This window comes from Schistocerca americana, chromosome X (assembly GCF_021461395.2).
Source record: "Schistocerca americana isolate TAMUIC-IGC-003095 chromosome X, iqSchAmer2.1, whole genome shotgun sequence".
Taxonomy (NCBI): Eukaryota; Metazoa; Arthropoda; class Insecta; order Orthoptera; family Acrididae; genus Schistocerca; species Schistocerca americana.
This window is the reverse complement of record NC_060130.1, coordinates 775,945,107-775,962,276: the sequence shown is the minus strand read 5'-3', so window position 1 is coordinate 775,962,276 and position 17,170 is coordinate 775,945,107. Positions and strand designations below refer to the sequence as shown.

At 45.3% G+C, this 17,170-nt stretch overlaps 1 pseudogene; it reads left to right on the top strand.

Annotated features, from left to right (window-relative positions):
• The first annotated feature begins 9,956 nt into the window (after window positions 1-9,956).
• On the top strand, window positions 9,957-10,074 carry LOC124557508 (annotated as a pseudogene).
• Window positions 10,075-17,170: the final 7,096 nt, after the last annotated feature.

Here is a 17,170-nt window from a genome sequence, read left to right as displayed (position 1 = left end):
CCTACCTGGTAAGGATCCCATACCGCGCAGCAATATTCCAGCAGAGGACGGACAAGTGTAATGTAGGCTGTCTCTTTAGTGGGTTTGTCGCATCTTCTAAGTGTTCTGCCATCATAGCGCAGTCCTTGTATCGCCTTCGCTACAATATTATCTATGTGGTCTTCCAATTTAAGTTGCTCGTAATTGTAATTCCTAGGTATTTAGTGGAATTGACACCCCTTAAAATTGTGCGATTTATCGTATACCCAAAATTTATCGGATTTCTTTTAGTACCCATGTGGATGACCTCGCACTTTTCTTTGTTTAGTGCCAATTGCCACTTTTCGCACCATACAGAAATTCTCTCTAGATCATTTTGTTTCTGGAATCGATCGTCTGATGATTTTACTAGACTGTAAATTACAGCGTCATCTGCAAATAATCTAAGGGGGCTGCTCAGATTATCACCTAAGTCATTTATGTAAATCAGGAAAAGCAGAGGGCCTAAGACACTACCTTGCGGAAGGCCAGATATGACTTATGTTCTACTCGATGCTTTACCGTCTATCACTACGAACTGTAACCTCTCTGAGAGGAAATCACGAATCCAGTCACACAACTGAGACGATACTCCATATGCACGCAATTTGATTAATAGTCGCTTGTGAGGAACGGTATCAAAAGCCTTCTGGAAATCTAGGAATATGGAATCGATCTGAGATCCCTTGTCGACAGCATTCATGTGTTGCACAAGAACGATATTTTCTGAATCCGTGCTGTTAATGTATCAATAAGTCGTTTTCTTCAAGGTGATTCATAATGTTCGAGCACAGTATATGCTCCAAAATCCTACTGCAAATTGAGGTTAGTGATATGGGTCTGTAATTCAGTGGGTTACTCCTATTTCGTTTCTCGAATATTGATGTGACCTGTGCTACTTTCCATTCTTTACGAACAGACCTTTCGTCAAGTGCGCGGTTGTATATGATTGCTAAGAAAGACGCTATTGTGTCTACATGCTCTGAAAGGAACCTGATTGGTATACCATCTGGACCGGAAGACTTGCCTTTCTTAAGTGATTTGAGTTGTTTCGCAACACCTAAGTTATCGAATTTTATGTCACTCATGCTAACAGCTGTTCTGGTTTCGAATTATGGAATATTTACTTCGTCTTCTTTCGTGAAAGAATTACGGAAAACTGTATTTAGTACTCCGCTTTAATGGCACCATCATCGGTAACATTTCCATTGCTATCGCGCAGCGACAGTATTGACTGTTTTTTTTGCCACTGGTGTTCTTTACATACGACCAGAAATTCTTTGGATTTTCTCCCATATTTTGAGACAATGTTTCATTGTGGAAACTACACTCCTGGAAATGGAAAAAAGAACACATTGACACCGGTGTGTCAGACCAACCATACTTGCTCCGGACACTGCGAGAGGGCTGTACAAGCAATGATCACACGCACGGCACAGCGGACACACCAGGAACCGCGGTGTTGGCCGTCGAATGGCGCTAGCTGCGCAGCATTTGTGCACCGCCGCCGTCAGTGTCAGCCAGTTTGCCGTGGCATACGGAGCTCCATCGCAGTCTTTAACACTGGTAGCATGCCGCGACAGCGTGGACGTGAACCGTATGTGCAGTTGACGGACTTTGAGCGAGGGCGTATAGTGGGCATGCGGGAGGCCGGGTGGACGTACCGCCGAATTGCTCAACACGTGGGGCGTGAGGTCTCCACAGTACATCGATGTTGTCGCCAGTGGTCGGCGGAAGGTGCACGTGCCCGTCGACCTGGGACCGGACCGCAGCGACGCACGGATGCACGCCAAGACCGTAGGATCCTACGCAGTGCCGTAGGGGACCGCACCGCCACTTTCCAGCAAATTAGGGACACTGTTGCTCCTGGGGTATCGGCGAGGACCATTCGCAACCGTCTCCATGAAGCTGGGCTACGGTCCCGCACACCGTTAGGCCGTCTTCCGCTCACGCCCCAACATCGTGCAGCCCGCCTCCAGTGGTGTCGCGACAGGCGTGAATGGAGGGACGAATGGAGACGTGACGTCTTCAGCGATGAGAGTCGCTTCTGCCTTGGCGCCAATGATGGTCGTATGCGTGTTTGGCGCCGTGCAGGTGAGCGCCACAATCAGGACTGCATACGACCGAGGCACACAGGGCCAACACCCGGCATCATGGTGTGGGGAGCGATCTCCTACACTGGCCGTACACCACTGGTGATCGTCGAGGGGACACTGAATAGTGCACGGTACATCCAAACCGTCATCGAACCCATCGTTCTACCATTCCTAGACCGGCAAGGGAACTTGCTGTTCCAACAGGACAATGCACGTCCGCATGTATCCCGTGCCACCCAACGTGCTCTAGAAGGTGTAAGTCAACTACCCTGGCCAGCAAGATCTCCGGATCTGTCCCCCATTGAGCATGTTTGGGACTGGATGAAGCGTCGTCTCACGCGGTCTGCACGTCCAGCACGAACGCTGGTCCAACTGAGGCGCCAGGTGGAAATGGTATGGCAAGCCGTTCCACAGGACTACATCCAGCATCTCTACGATCGTCTCCATGGGAGAATAGCAGCCTGCATTGCTGCGAAAGGTGGATATACACTGTACTAGTGCGGACATTGTGCATGCTCTGTTGCCTGTGTCTATGTGCCTGTGGTTCTGTCAGTGTGATCATGTGATGTATCTGACCCCAGGAATGTGTCAATAAAGTTTCCCCTTCCTGGGACAATGAATTAACGGTGTTCTTATTTCAATTTCCAGGAGTGTATTAAAGGGCTCTCGCATTGACGTCCGCACTAAATTTCGAGCTTCCGTGAAATTTAGCCAGTCTTGGGGATTTTTCGATCTTCTGAATTTGGCCTGCTTTTTTCGCTGCTCCTGCAACAGTGGTCTGACGTATTTTGTGTACCATGGTGAATCAGTCCCGTCTCTTATTAACTTACGCGGTATGAATCTATCTATTGCTGTCGATACTGCATCTTCGAATTTGAGCCATATCTGGTCTACACTTACATAACTAGCTTGGAAGGAATGGAGACTCTCTCTTAGGAAGGCATCAAGCAAATTTTTATCTGCTGTTTTAAATAGATATATTTCGGGTTTATTTTAGTGGTTTTGGTCGATGTGGTTTTGAGCCTCGTTAAAATGACCTTGTGTTCACTAATCCCTGTATCCGTCATGACGCTCTCTATTAGATCAAGATTATTTGTGGCTAAGAGGTCAAGTGTGTTTTCGCAACCATTTACAATTCGCGTGGGCTCATGAACTAATTGTTCAAAGTAATTCTCAGAGGGAGCATTTAGTACAATTTCGGAAGATGGTCTGTCTTCCACCGGCTTTGAACATGTATTTTCGCCAACAAATCGAGGGTAGATTGAAGACTCCACCAATTATAACTGTATGAATGGGGTACGTAAAACAGCGAAAATTGGCGAAAAATTGATTTTTAGCCAAGACTTTTTTGTTTTTAACAAATGATCTGTATCTCGGCCGTCATTCATCAACAAAACCTGTAGTCGGGGGACAATATTGCAAGCAGCACTGTAAAGGTTATCAGTAGATATGGCGAGAAATTGCCGTCGGATATTGTCTTTTAGCTTTCCTAAGATGTAGGATGGTCGCGGTAGACTTGCGGCTTCAGGCAACCCGACAAGCAATAATCACACGGATTGAGTTCTGGGGTCTACGAGGGCAAGCATGACGGAAGTAGCGTCTCAGCACGCGAAAGTATTGTGTGCAAGAGATCTTTAACACTTGTAGTAATATGGGATGGAGCACCATCATGCATAAAATCGTACCTCCCAGCAGGTCTTTATCAGCCATGCTAGGGACGATGTGATTCTGTAACACACCGATGTACCTCGCACCCGTCACGCTGACGGTCGGAAAAGTGGCACCCTGCATTTCTTCGAATAAAAAGGGTCCGATCACGATTGAGGAGGTAACTTCATATCACAAAGTGACTTTCTCGTCATGCAATGATGTTTCCACGACAGTTCTAGTATTTTATGTCGTTCAGATTCTGCAGTTGTTGGTGTTGACAGACCCTCGGAGTGTGAAATTGGTTTCGTCGGTCCACAAAACGTTGGACAACCGGTTGTCATATTCGCTCGTTTTTTGAAGTAGCCACACCGCAAATGCTCTCCACTAAACCTAAATCGGTGGCTAACAGTTCATTGTGACACTGGATTTTGTACGGGTAGCATTGGAAGGTACACCTTAGTGCTCTCCAAACAGCAGTGCGTGGAATGTAGGTGCTACGTGCGACTTCACAAACACTGACTTCATCATGGGAAGATGAAAACAATGAAGTCTCCATTTTTTCCTGAACTGTCACAGTAGGAACAGCGTCTGGTCGCCCACCACGGGCCAATCACCTAAAAAAACCGTGACTTCGTACTTCGTGGTCATTTTCTTCAGAGCAACACATGTCACAGGACCTTTACCAGTTCGAATAACTTTCTTATGGCGGTAGGATTGTAAAGCTGAAGCAGCGGATTATCCATTCTAGTAGTAAAGCTTCACTAACAGTGCCTTTTCTGGCAAAGTCAGCATGTCGCGATTGCTGGCGCATCTGACTGCCTCTCTCACTACAGCTCATTTTATGCACGATTCTCATGCGATGCTATTGGCGTGTTACTGTCCAGCGCTATCTCTTGACGGTGTTCGCACTTTTGTTTTGTTTCAAGAAAACCCCATGCCGTTTCAGGCATGTGTGTAAATTTTTTTCTCTACACCTACATTTTTCCGTGAATTAATGCGTTTTCAAATGTTAACGGACTTTTGGGTCACCTTGTACTTAAACTGGCCGCCAGCGCGCTATCGCCAACGATCCTCTCTCCAGAGCTCACCGTCTTCCTATGGGTGGAGTTACGGACGCCACCGCAGGATGCTGTCTTCACGTCTACTCACTGCATGGAAAAACATAATTAAGTTTTCGCTACTTGAGTCAGTGTGGACGGAAAACAATTTACCATATGGGTATCCAACTTTATAGGATTGGTGTTCAGACTGTATGCTGCAGGATTTGCGTCGTTAGTAGTGTTAATGTCATGACTTGCCACTAGGCGCCGGTACTGGTGCGGCGACGTAAGGTTGAAACACAAGCACCAGTGTACATTATAGTAACAGGCAGTAAACGTAGGTCTGGAGAAGGGGAGCAGGGCTTTACTCATAAACCTGTTCTATCGAAACAACAGCAATAGTGTTGCTGCTATTCGCTAGTATCGATGCGTTAAAGGAATACGGGAGACTTCCTCTTTCTGCTGCGAGGTTGAAGAACATGATTCGGAAGTTCGAATTAACTGACGATTTTGGAACTGCTTCTGGGAGAGGCCGACGGCCAGTTGCGCCACAAATTGTAGAACTTACTGTTTGAAATGTGCGATCTTCGAGCAGTGCCCGAGCTGTGTTACGATAGCTGATCATTCCATGGTTCACCCTTCGAAAAGTGCTGCGAATAATTGTGGAATGGTATCTCTAGTGTGGTTCCAGGCTATCGTGGATGGAGAGGATCGTCAGAATTGGCATCGTTTGTAACGTGGAACATAAACATGGTACGCAGTTAATAAATGTTACCGTTTCACGTGGAAATTACAACGTGTTGTTTTTAAAATGTTTACTCGTTATTTCTCTTCGCATGTCCTTACAAATGTTTCCACGAAGTTTCATTGTCCTACAATCACTGGTTTGTTATGGGGGCCCTCTCAAGTAGCGAAAGTTTACTTATAACCACCCTGCGTATCGGTCCACGTGTCTTTTGTGACACCGAACACCGGCTTCCGCCATAGGTCTCAGAATACTTGCAGTGAGATAAGTACGTACTGGTACGACGCTATTGATATTCAGTGACTGAAATTATTAGCAAGTGATCAACATTATCGTACAGACCATTCAGTGATAGGCTTTATGAGAACCAGTGTGGAACAGAAGATTAAGAATTCTAAGTTATGTATAACATACCTTACTTTTTGCACGGTGTAAATAAAAGTATGATGTTTAATTTATTTATTATATTTCTGTAGTGTTCTAAGACGCCTCATATCAACTACGAGCACAATGTTCATGACATAGTGTGTGATAGTTGCCTCAAATTCGTTCGAAGTTTTCGATCTAATGCTATTTTTCGATCTAATGCTGTTTCTTATACTTCCTTACAGCCATTTAGCCAACACATGGGCTGACTAAGAAGTTCCGCCTCCCTACCACAATGGTGCAGCGTGAAACACTGTAAAACCTTTTTCTTCCTTCAGTGACAAATCTCTTTCATAACACTGCGCAATCAAACACAGGACAGACCAAGTTAGTTTGGATTGCACATAACTTCTTCGATGCCGAAGAAACAGCGCAGTCAAAATAAGAAATAAATATTTGTTGTTTACACCTTTTTAAGCAAATGATGAAGTTGTTAGATTACATTCGCCTGTTGAACAAGACATTAATGGGAAGGAATGCAATGGAACAAGTAAGGAGTATTATGCTTATGACGTGCATCACTTCCATTGCAAGTGAGCTGGTTAAGGCATACCCTGCATACATCTTCGCGAATCGTACAATCGTACTGAGCTCTTTGGATTTATCAGCGGCTTTTGTTGTTCGATCTACAGAGCGAGGCGACTTAGCGTTTAAGGCACAGAACTCACATTTGGAAGAAGTTAGCCTCAGATCCCAGACTGACTATCCAGTTTCGTATACGGTTCCTAAAGTCTGATTCTTGCCCATCTAATCCAGAGCGTCGTCACTGATGTTCCCAATATCAACGCAACGTAAAATTATGACCATCCTACATTGCTTCCGTCCTTACTTCTTTATCATCCGTTTTGTACGACACTTCACTGACTTCCGTGATTGAAACTGTTAGCAAGTGATCAACATTATTGTACAGACCATTCAGTGATAGGGTTTATGAGAACCAGTGTGGAACAGACGACTAAGAATTCTAAGTTATGCATAACATACCTTACTTTTTACACAGTGTAAATAAAAGACAGAAATGGGAAGGAGCAGAATGGAACAAGTAAGGACTATTATACTACCGGTGTGCATCACTTCCATTGCAAGTGAGCTGGTTCAGGCATACCCTTCATTCATCTTCGCAAATCATACTAAGCTCTTTGGATTTATTAGCGGCTTTTGTTGTTCGACCTACCGAGCGATTCTTTTCCTATTAGTGGTCTTCTAGAAACGGAAGTGGCCGGCCGGAGTGGCCGAGCGGTTCTAGGCGCTACAATCTGGAACCGCGCGACCGCTACGGTCGCAGGTTCGAATCCTGCCTCGGGCATGGACGTGTGTGATGTCCATAGGTTAGTTAGGTTTAAGTAGTTCTAAGTTCTAGGGGACTGATGACCTCAGCAGTTAAGTCCCATAGTGCTCAGAGCCATTTGAACCATTTGAAACGGAAGCATAACTTTAGTGCCTTGGTGGTTGGAAATATGACTACTTATTACAGATTTCCAGTTTAACTGGAATGTTAGCGTTCTCTTGAAATCAAAGGTGTCTTTGTAACCTATTTACGCTTGATTTTTTGACATTCTTGCGCCAACAGCAAAGAATCAGAAGCGATTGTAGGAATTATATGACTATTTGGATGAAATGGCCCCGGTTCCCGCCCATGTAACAAATCGAATGTGGTTCATATGGTGAAACAATGACCTGTTGAAAGAGGGGCAATACTGAAGTTTTAAAGCAACTATAAACACCTACATTTTCCACGATTACATCGTTTCATGTGAATGTCAGGGTTATTATTTACTATATTATATTCTTTATTTCTTCTCATACGGACGTAACTAGTATTCCGGACCTAAATATAGTTAATAGGACCTTAAAATGAAAAGAAAGTAGTACTATGGTAAACTCAGGAGTTGTACGTATGAGCACCAGCTTTAGCTTGCCATTCCAGAGAATCTTCTAACACTGAGAAAAATATCTCGACAATCTTTCAAGTGGACTACTGGCATTATTTCTCAATCTTAGGCTCGAGTAGTCCATTATGCGAACGCTAAGGCATCAGTGTAAATTTTCGTATCAAATAATTGCTCTTTCTAGATGGTGCTAACAGCTTCTGAAAAATAAAAAGAAGTAATTACACCTGCGTTGGCTGAGGAAGGAGAGCAGCGCTACGTTCCTTGCTGAGTCCCAGGTGTCGCTGCAGGCGATCGATCCGGTGCGGACGGCGGCGAAGAAGGGAAGGCGCTCAGCGCTCTTGAGGCCAGCTGTGGCTGTGCGGTACGCAGTTTATGGAAGCGCGCTGCCCGCCTTGGGATCGGCTCCAGCATCCTTGCTACGGCTTTATGGACACCGCGGGCGTTTGCATCCGGAGGCTGAGTGCCACTTTGTTTGACTGATTCCTGTCTTCCTCCATGGTGCTATACGAGAGGGATAGGCTACGCGCTGGCACACGGTTTCAGCTGTCACCGTCCTCATTTCCATAACCATCTACAGCATCACTATATGAGGAAAGTTATCTCGACGACATGTACTTCACCCAGTACAACGAGGAAATTAGAAAGACCCTACTGCATTTCACTATGTCCCACAAACAGCCATGAAAATTCTGCCAGTACCTCGTCTCCTATCTTCCAAACTTTACAGAAGCTCTCCTGCGAACCTCGCAGAACCAGCACTCCTGAAAGAAAGGATATTGCGGAGACATGGCTTAACCACAGCCTAGGGGGATGTTTCCAGAATGAGATTTTCACTCTGCAGCGGAGTGTGCGCTGATATGAAACTTCCTGGAAGATTAAAAATGTGTGCCGGACCGTTGTTAGAGCACTTGCCCGCGAAAAGCAAAGGTTCCGAGTTCGAGTATAGGTCCGGCACACAGTTTTAATCTGCCAGGAAGTTTCATATCAGCGCACACTCCACTGCAGAGTGAAAATCTCATTCTGGAGGCATGAAAATTGTTTACAACGAAGAATAACTGATCACAAATTACTCATAAAGAAACCGTTATCTATCGGATTTCTCACGAATTCTGTTATCACTCTTCGCGTACTGTGTATCTACAACTCCAGTTTCTCTCTGTGGTCTGAATTGAGACCGCGTGAAATTACCCTGAAAGGAACGTACGAGCATTATAAGACGGTATTAATGGATAGCGAGAAACGTCATCGTAGAATCAACAACAAGCAAAAGGCTTCCTCGGTATAGTCCATATCTCATCAAGACATTTGTTTTCTGTCTGCCTGTCAATCTGTCTCTCTCTCTTTCTGTTGGGTTCAACCGGAATTCTGAGTGGAAATGTGAGTGGCAAGTCACGAAAACCCGGATCCACGAACTTATTGACAACCCAACTGTTAAAGTTCCAGGTTTTCATCAACCTAAGGAGGTGTTGGTATAGCTTATAGATACACAAGTAAGGATTTTGCTCTGACTGTGGCGATATTGAAACAATAAGTCACACCGTGAATGACTGCCCAAAAAGACGTTTCACTAGTGGTATCAAGAGTTCACATGAAGTATTCGAGGAGGCGTGCCACTGGGTTGGAGCCTCCAAACATTCGTGTGTAGCCTGGCCCGTTGAATGCTTGTGTAGTGTTAATAGTTTCACATGTGTAGGTTTCGGAAAAATACGAGGGTTGGATAAAAAGTAGTGGCAATACTGCCGTAAAATGAAAGATGTGCGTCAAATGGCATGTGCGCTGTCTGTAGCTGATAGCAGAAGGTCAGTTGAAGCAGGGCAGTGAGCGACAATGGGTGCGTTTTAGTCAACTGCAGTAGGTACTGTCAGAAGCCAGTTCAAGCGCTCTGACAGAGAACACCTTCACCCTGCCCTAAGAAGAAAGCGAGGGCATCTTCTGTCACTGCATACCATCATCCTTCACGACAGTGCACAGCGAATTCTATGCTCTGACAGGAGCTGCTGTGTACGTGGCGGTGGAAGATAGTCACCCGATACGAGTCCTTACGATTACGACCACTTCGCCAAAATGAGGCACCTCTTCCTGGCACGTAGGCAGCGGCCTTGCCGCAGTGAATACACCGGTTCCCATGAGATCACCGAAGTTAAGCGCTGTCGGGCGTGGTCGGCACTTGGATGGGTGACCATCCGGGTCGCCATGCGCTGTTGCCATTTTCCGGGTTGCACTCAGCCTTGTGATGCCAACTGAGGAGCTACTCGACCGCAAGCGGCTTCGGTCAAGAATACCATCATAACGACCGGGAGAGCGGTGTGCTGACCCCACGCCCCTCCTACCCGCATCCTCCACTGAGGATGACACGGCGGTCGGATGGTCCCGGTAGGCCACTCGTGGCCTGAAGACGGAGTGCTTTTCTTCCTGGCACGTGCTGTAGCATCATTCGTGACGTAGGGCGGTACTTGCGAGACATCGACAGAGATGGACTTCCATCTGTGTGGGGGAAGATGATGGAGATGCAGGGCTATTAAATTGAGGGCATGTAATATGGTGAATGTCTGTCAATAAAGTCTGGTATGAATTACAACAGTGTTGCCTCTGCTTTTTATCCGACCCATGTACGTGTAACAATTTTGTTGTTGTAAATGATGCGTACGATAAAAATAATAAGTCTATTAGATTCAAAATTCTTTATCTCACATATTCTGCAGGCACCTAATGGCTCAAATGGCTCAGAGCACTATGGGACTCAACTTCTGAGGTCATCAGTCCCCTAGAACTTAGAACTACTTAAACCTAACTAACCTAAGGACATCACACACATCCATGCCCGAGGCAGGATTCGAACCTGCGACCGTAGCGGTCTCGCGGTTCCAGACTGTAGCACCTAGAACCGCACGGCCACTCCGGCTGGCTGCAGGCACCTATTCTGAACACACAGTTTATTTACAACTTTGTTTACGCCGAAATATTGATTACATGTCTACTTTTCTTCTCGCCAAGAAGATCTGCAACCACACCTAGAGGCAGTGTTATCTCACTTCCTTATCCGAAACGGTATCCTTTGTGAATTACACGAAAATAATAAAATAACAATTAATACAAAATTTATCCAAAAAGTGATTCATTCCGTAACAACAGACTGATTCTTTGAATGGCAAAAGACAGAGCAGTACTAAAGGTGCGCGTTTAGTCTCGTATCCTCACGAACAAAGAAAGATTAGGGTTTAATGTCCCGTCGACGATGATGTCATCAGAGGTAGAGTACAAGCTCCGATTGCGGAAGGAAGGGGAATGAGACGGGCGTTCTGTTTCAAGAGAACCCTCCGGGCATTTGCCTTAGCGATTTAGGAAAATCGAGGAAAATCTGTCTGGATGGTCGCCCACCGATTTGAACCACCGACGTCCCGAATACATGCACTCAATTACCACTGAATTCTGACCATACCAGTAACGTGTCAGCTCTGTCATGTGATATTTGCGACGTGTCTTCACAGAACTCCATTGAACTTAGAGACGGGACTACTTAGTCAATAGATTGTGAGGGTGGGTGGGAGATATTTATGAAACTGTGGAAGGTTGCTAGACTGATCTGCATTTACATATACATCTGCAGTCATACCTCACAAGCCATTGTCAAGTGCGTGGCACAGTGTACTTCGTACCACTGCTACTCTTTAACTTCCCTGTTCCAGTTGCAAATTAAGCTGGGGTAAATTGAACAACTATGTTCCTCTGTACGAGCCCAGAAATACCCAGTTTTTTTTTTTTTGTTACAATGATCCTTGTACAAGGTGAAAGCTAAAGTCAACAGAAACGTTCTACAGCCTGCTTTCGGAAATGTTGATTCTCTAAGCGTCCTGAAAGCGTTTCGCAAGAAGATCTTCCCCCCAAAGATTCCACCAAGCGAGATGACACAACGGTAAAATAATGGAACAGTATTAGTCACGACGGAGGCCACATCCCCGTCCGATCATCCCGATAACGATTTATTTGCCCGTCATTACTGTATCCGAATTTGTGCTTCTTCTCTAATGCCCCCATCTTCGTCGAGACGTTAAACCCTAAACTTTCTTCCCTTTTTATTTGCAAGTGTTTCCATCTAAGCGTACAGAGAATTATCGTTGTACGCTGGTACTGATCGAGAAGTCATGTTACAAATGTAGTTACATGTCTTTGAATTGTTTCAATATCTACCTTGAAAGCGAACCCTTGCAGATTCGCCCGCATCTCGTGGTCGTGCGGTAGCGTTCTCGCTTCCCACGCCCGGGTTCCCGGGTTCGATTCCCGGCGAGGTCAGGGATTTTCTCTGCCTCGTGATGGCTGGGTGTTGTGTGATGTCCTTAGGTTAGTTTGGTTGAAGTAGTTCTAAGTTCTAGGGGACTGATGACCATAGATGTTAAGTCCCATAGTGCTCAGAGCCATTTGAAACATTTTTTTTTTTTTTTTTTTGCAGGTTCCAAACGCTTGAAAAATACTCAAAAATAGGTCACACTTGCGTTGCGTCTGCAGTTTCCCATATAGGTGCGCTACAATTTCTTAGAGCTATCGCAATAAACTATAGTCAGTCATTCACCTTCCCTGCAACTGAACTTACGCGCTCCTTTCGTTTCAGGTCCTTTCGCAACGTTGTTCCTAGAAGTTTAATCCACGTGACTGAGTTAAGCAGCACATCATTAACATTGAATCTGAACATTACACGAATTTTTCTCCCACCTATTCACGATAATTTACATTAATTCACATGTAAGCAAATTGCTATGCATCACGCCCAACAAAACTTCCATTTCAGTTATCCTCAATCTCCCTACAGTCACTAAACGACGATACTTTCCCATACAAAACAGCGTCAATGGCAAAAAATATTAGATTCCTGACCAACCTATCTGTTATATCGCATCTACCGATTTCCGTCCCATTCAGATAACTCCTTCCTTGTGCGTCGTTAGGCGCTCAGTCCGGAACCGCGCGACTGCTACGGTCGCAGGTTCGAATCCTGCCTCGGGAATGGATGTGTGTGATTTCCTTAGGTTAGTTAGGTTTAAGTAGTTCTAAGTTCTAGGGGACTGATGACCACAGATGTTAAGTCCCATAGTGTTCAGAGCCATTTTTTTGTGCGTCGTTTTATTTTTCTTTTCTTCTTCTTACAGCGTATATGTTTTGTGAAACACAAGGAAGGGGATTAAACTTTAACGTCGACAAGATCATAAGAAATGGAGCTGAAGCTCTGATGTACAAGGATGGCATCAGCAAAGGAACCACTTAGCATTCGAATTACGGTAATCAGATGAAACCTAAATAAGGACTGAGAGTTGAATGCTACTCTTTCTGAATACGACTTTAGCACTACAGCACCTCACTCGCTGACGAGCGATTAGGAACGATAATGCAAGCTCGACATTTCGATGAAGCTTATATCTACATCATGCTCCGCAAGTCACCTAACGGTATATGGTGGAGGGTACTTCTGGTACTCCTAACTGATCTCCCATTCCCTGTTACACGCGCGATTGGCGCGTAGGAAGACTCGTTGTCGATAAACCCTTGTATTAGCTATAATTCCGCGAGGTTTCTTGTCGTGGTCATTTCGCGAAATGTATGTCGGAGGAAGTAATATTTTGTTAGATTCTTTCCGGGAAGTGCTCTCTCGGCATTTTTAACAGAAAACCACTCCGTGACGCAGAACGCCTGTCTTGTGATGTGTACCTCTGGAACTTGTTGGGCATAACGCTCTCGCGCCGACTAAACGATCCCGTGATGAAACGTGCCGTTCTTCGTTGAATCTACTCTATGTCTTCTATCAGTTCTACCTGATGAAGTTCCCAGACCGATGAACAATACTCAAGAACTGTCTAACTTGCGCCTTGTAAGCCACTTCCTTCGTGGATGAGTTACATTGCCTAAAGGTTTTGGTAAGAATCTCACTCTGGCATCTGCTTTTCCTTCTGTTTGTGTTACCTGGTTATTCCACTTAAGGTCACTTTGGATAGTCACTCCTAGCTATTTCACGGTAGATACTGTTTCCAGCATCTTTTTTTATCATTAATGTAGTTGTACAGTAGTGGATTTCTTTTTTTATGCATGCGCAATATGTTACATTCACCTACGTTCGGGATCAACTGCCAGAGCCTGCACTATGCATCAGTCCTCTATAGGTCAATCTCCAAATCTATACCGTATTCTGGCGTTGCAACTGTCTTGTTCACAACTGCATCATCTGCGAACAGTCTTAAAGCACTTCCCACTGTTTGTACAGGATCAAATGTTCAAATGTGTGTGAATTCCTAAGGGACCAAACTGCTTAGGTCATCGGTCTCTAGAGTTACACACTACATAAACTAAGTTATGCTAATAACAACACATACACCCATGCCCGTGGGAGGACTCGAACCTCCGGCGGGAGTTGCACAGGATCATTTATATACATTATGGACAGTAACGGTCCTATTACACTTCCTTGGAGTACTCCAGAAATTAGCTTTACTTCTTTCAATTTTGTTCCGTTATGAGTCACGTTTTGAGTTCTATCTGCAATGAAGTCTCAAATCTCGTCCGATACTCGGTAAGCTCGTATTTTTTTCACCAAAGGGCAACGCGCGACTGTGTCAAATGCTTTCCTGAAGACAAGGAACACGGCGTCAACCTGACCGCAGTTGTCTACAGTGCTATGTATCTCATGCAGGAACAGAACCATCTGAGTTTCGCAACATCTCTGTTTGCGGAATCCATGTTGATGTTTATAGAGGAGATTTTCGCTCTCCAAAAACGTCATAAATCTTGTGCATAAAACATGTTCCGTAATTATACAAGACAGACGTCAATGATTTATTCCTATAATTATGTGCATCTGTCCTACAACCCTTCTTGAAAATGGGAGTGAATTGTGCTTTTTCCAGTCGCTAGGTACCACTGATTGCTCCAGAGATCTCCGCTAAACTGGTGCTAAAAGGGGAACAAATTCTTTCGCAAAACCTTTGCAGAATCTTACGGGTATCTCATCTGGTCCTGGTGATTTTCCACTTCTTAGCGATTGTAATTACTTTTCTGTTTCGTTATCGGTTATCTCAGAATCTGCCATTTCGACGTTCATACGGTATTTGAAAGGAGAGAACGTACTACGTTCATCCGCGGTGAAAATATTTCGGACTACAGAATTCAGTTTTTCGGGCCTCTCTTTTATCTTCCATTTCGGTGCCAGTATGATAACTGAGTGACTGAAAAGAAGATTTCGGACCGATCACTGATTTTACAGTTTTTAGTCAGATCGGTTGACAAAATTTTACTTTCAAAGTCATTGAACGCTTCTCTCATTGTTTCCCTTATTCTCATTTGCGATTCGTTCAGCTTTTGTTTGTGAGCTAGATTTTGATTTCTCTTGACCACGTAACGAAGCTCCCTTTCATATGGATGGTAACGTAATCTGGATGACATTAGAGCCCGAGAGCTCTTAAAAAGAGAGAGAGAGAGACAGACAGACACAGACAGAGAGAGAGAGAGAGAGAGAAGATGGGAAAGGGGGGGGGGGGATGGGAGGGTGAGAGAGAGTGAGGGAGAGAGAGAAACTTTCTCCGGTGAAACCTGTGTCGCCTATTCCTGCGTTCATGAGCTGCCACAACCATGACTCATGAAAATTTATCAACGAAATCGGCATATTTAGTAAATAACAAGTGCATATTTATGGTTGCAGCAGGGATGAAGATATATTGATGTGATAAGTCGTGCCTGTTCCTACGGTTGGTGTAATTTTTCGTCTTCAAGATGTAGATGGTCCATAATGTAGGGAAGCTTTGAGAAATACGCACATCAATAGAAGTTTCGCATCACCTCGGTTCCGAGAGTTCCGGAACCTGTACAGAAAATTGGGATAGAGATCAGCATAAACGTCATTTCTGCCCTTTCTATTGCTCATTAAAACCACACATTGCATATTTTACCATCATACAGCGACACCTTCAGAGGTGGTGGTCCAGATTGCTGTACCTCTAATACCCAGTAGCACGTCCTCTTGCAGTGATGCATGCCTGTATTCGTCATGGCATACTATCCACAAATTCATCAAGGCACTGTTGGACCAGATTGTCCCACTCCTCAACGGCGATTCGGCGTAGAACCCTCAAAGTAGTTGGTGGGTCACGTCGTCCATAAACAGCCCTTTTAAATCTATTCCAGGCATGGCCGATAGGATTCATATCTGGAGAACATGCTAGCCACTCTAGTCGAGCGGTGTCGTTATCCTGAAGGAAGTCATTCACAAGATGTGCACGATGAGGGCGCGAATTGTTGTCCATGAAGACGAATGCCTCGCCAGTATGCTGCCGATATGCCTCCACTATCGGTCGGAGGATGGTATTCACGTATCGTATAGGTGTTACGGTGCCTTCCATGACCACCAGCAGCGTACGTTGGCCCCACGTAATGCCACCCCAAAACAGCAGGGAACCTCCACCTTGCTGCACTCATTGGACAGTGTGTCTAAGGCGTTCAGTCTGACTGCGTTGCCTCCAAACACGTCTCCGACGATTGTCTGGTTGAAGGTATATGCGACACTCATCGGTGAAGATAACGTGATGCCAATCCTGAGCGGTCCATTCGGTATGTTTTTGGCAAATGTATACCGCGCTGTATTGTGCCGTGGTTGCATAGATGGATCTCGCCATGGACGTAAGGAGTAAAGCTGCGCAACATACAGCCTATTGCGCACAGTTTGAGTCGTAACATGACGTCCTGTGGCTGCACAAAATGCATTATTCAAAATGTTGGCAATACTGTCAGGGTTCCTCCGAGCCATAATCCGTAGGTAGCGGTCATCCACTGCAGTAGTAGCCCTTGGGCGGCCTGAGCCACGCATGTCGTCGACAATTCCTGTCTCTCTGTATCTCCTCCATGTCCGAACAACACCGCTTTGGTTCACTCCGAGACGCCTGGACACTTCGCTTGTTGAGAGCCCTTCCTCGCACAAAGTAACAATCGAACCGCAGTATTGACCGTCTAGGCGTGGTCGAACTACTGACAACACGAGCCGTGTACCCCCTTCCTGGTGGAATGACTGGAAGTGATCGGATTTCGGACGTCCTCAGTCTAATAGGCTCTGCTCATGCATGGTTGTTTACGTCTTTGGGCGGGTTTAGTGACATCTGTGAACAGTCAAAGGAACTGTGTCTGTGATACAATAGCCGGCCAGAATGGCCGTGCGGTTGTATGCGCTACAGTCTGGAACCGAGCGACCGCTACGGGCGCAGGTTCGAATCCTGCCTCGGGCATGGATGTGTGTGATGTCCTTAGGTTAGTTAGGTTTAATTAGTTCTAAGTTCT